The sequence below is a fragment of the Zingiber officinale genome, chromosome 1A (assembly GCF_018446385.1).
Source record: "Zingiber officinale cultivar Zhangliang chromosome 1A, Zo_v1.1, whole genome shotgun sequence".
NCBI classification, from domain to species: Eukaryota; Viridiplantae; Streptophyta; class Magnoliopsida; order Zingiberales; family Zingiberaceae; genus Zingiber; species Zingiber officinale.
This window is the reverse complement of record NC_055987.1, coordinates 92,831,872-92,834,738: the sequence shown is the minus strand read 5'-3', so window position 1 is coordinate 92,834,738 and position 2,867 is coordinate 92,831,872.

Here is a 2,867-nt window from a genome sequence, read left to right as displayed (position 1 = left end):
CTCTGGACCGGATGAAGTCGGAGAGGGATCGGCAGCTCGTTCTCCGGATTAGGTCAGAGAGGGCTCGGTAGCTCGTTCTTTGGACCGGACAAAGTCAGAGAGGGCCCGGCAGCTCGTTCTCCATACTAGGTCAGAGAGGGCTCGGTAGCTCGTTCTCCAGACTAGGTCAAAGAGGGCTCGGTAGCTCGTTCTCCAGACTAGGAAGACGTTAGGGTTTAGGGCTGGGAAGCTCTAAAACCAACAGAGGCATTGGATCAGTCTGTTGACCGATCCAGTGATACTTTGGCTGTCTGGATCGGTCTGTCGACCGATTCAGTGATACCTTAGTTATCTGATTGGTCTCGTGACCAATCAATAACCACACAGTAACTCTCTGTGGGTTATCTGATCGGTCTGGTGACCGATTAGTAAGAAGCAATGTGACTAAGAACAAGAGGGGGATCGGTCTGTGGACCGATCCACCTATAGGCTGATCGGTCCACAGACCGATCAGCATCATCCCAGACTGATCAGGATGTGTCCTGATCGGTCCAGAGGACTATGGATCGGTCTGCTGACCGATCCACAACGATGTCGTTTGTCTTCTGCTGTTTCTCTGCGATTTCTGATTCATCTGATATAACCATCTGCTGTAAGCTTTTTGAGTTACAAGTTGCAGGTGTCGTGCCAATGCTTAAATTCAAATTAAGCTCCATCAGAAGAATAAGACCAAGTGCTCTTTCTGCTGTGTTTCGCTGCAAATGGTGCAATTGGAGCGTCAACGTTCACTGGTTGCGATCAGTTGGCAATAGCTTGACTCTTACTTATTGGTTCGAGCTCAGAGACACCAGTGAAGACCATGGATGGTATTGGTGTGAGTTCAGAGAACCAGACGAGGAGGAAGAGTGAGTGGCGACGCCTGAGTTGGTCGCAGTGATTCGATACAGGTCGCAGTGATTCGACTCTGGCTGAAGACAGTGAGAAAGCAGAGGAATAAGAAGAAGGAGGAAGAGAGGTTTGGGAGAGGATTTTTCAAAAACTCTCTGTCGATCAAGCAAGAGTGATGTGTTTTTGAGCTCTTGGCTGAGGAACTTCTTCTGTCTTGGCGCTTTGCTTTCATTGTGGTTGTAAGTTTATTGTTCATTCCTTTTAGCCACTAAACTCTGTAAGTCTTGTGCTTCATTTCAAATCTTTTCTGAGACTTTGTAGAGAGGTTACTCCACCGAGAAGGAGAAATACTTAGCCGAAATCTGTCCGGGGTGTGATCTACCGAAAGATCAAGGGATCGTCCACCTTACGGACACGCCGAGGAGTAGGTGCAAGTTATCCCTGAACCTCGTACATCCTTGTTGTGTTAGTGGTGGGTTGTTTCTTTTCCTTGCATCAGTTTTCCTTTTGCTTATTTCCGCTGTGCTAACAAACTCTTGTGAGGAGATTAATTGAGTTTTTAGAGGAGGCTATTCACACCCCCCCTCTCTAGCCATCCGAAGGTCCTAACAAGTGGTATCAGAGCAAGGCGCTCTTCATCCGAATTAACACCCTAAAGAGCAAGAAGATGGCTATGAAGGAAGGTTTTAGCACCAATCGTCCACCCTACTTCGACGGAGCGGACTTCCAATATTGGAAGAGCCGTATGGAGTATTATCTCAAGACTGACATCTCTATGTGGTTCTCGGTCAAGGAAGGGTTCACACCTCCAAAGGACGAAGAAGGTAAGGAACTAGAGTCGTCAAGGTGGTCCGCCGAGCAAACTCGCAAAGGACAAGCCGATGCCAAGGCGGTGGTCACTCTACAATGTGGGATAGCCAAAGATCAACTTATCAAGGTAGGTCCATTTGTGAGCGCAAAAGATTTGTGAAACAAGCTCATCGAGCTCCAAGAAGGAACCCGAGACTCTCGGATCGCCAAGAGAGACTTGTTCCTAAACCAACTACAAAATCTCACCATGAAGGAGAACGAAACGGTAAGTGAACTACACGGGAGATTCAAAGAGATCATCAATGGTCTTCATTCCGTAGATGAACGCGTAGAGAATTGCGATCTTGTAAGGTACGCTCTCAAAGCCTTTCCGAAGAATGCCTTGTGGTCATCTATGGTAGATGCCTACAAGGTCTCCAAGGACCTTTCAATTGTTAAATTAGATGAATTCTTTTGTGAAATGGAACTTCATGAACTTGCTAACAAGGGTCAAAAAGAGAAAGGTATTACCTTAGTTGCAGGAGAAAAGAGCAAGGATGGAAGAAGGAAGAAAGAAAAGAAGAAGGAGAAAGAGATTCCTACATCCTCATCCTCCTCCGAGTCCGATGATGAAGGTGGATCATCATCAAGCGAGATGGCCAACTTCGTAAGGAGAATCATGAGAAGGAGCCGGAGATACAAAGGGAAAGGTAAGTCTATTGATCAAAATGTTGATAAGACTAATGTTACGTGTTATGAGTATAGCAAGAAAGGACACTATCGGAGCGAGTGCCCAAAACTCAAGAAGAAGGAGGAAAGGGCCAAGAAGAAGAAAGCTCTCAAATCTACTTGGGATGAATCCTCCTCAAGCTCATCGGAGGAAGAGAAGAAGGAGAAAAACACTTGTCAATTAGCGCTCATGGCAAGGGAGGAATCGGATTCCGGAAGTGATACATCAGCCGCGACTTCATCATCTTCGGATGATGAAGAGGTAACTTCTCCTCACTTAGAAAAATGCTATAAAACTATTGCACATTTATCTACTTTGCTTAAGAAACCAAAAACTGAAATCAAATCATTAAAAGATGAAGTAGAACACTTGAAGACTCTTAGGGAAGATGAGGTTGATGACCTACATCAAGAGCTTCTTGAGGATGAAAACAAAGCCTTAAAGAGTGAAGTTGAGAAACTCAAGAAAATGCTTGAGAAAT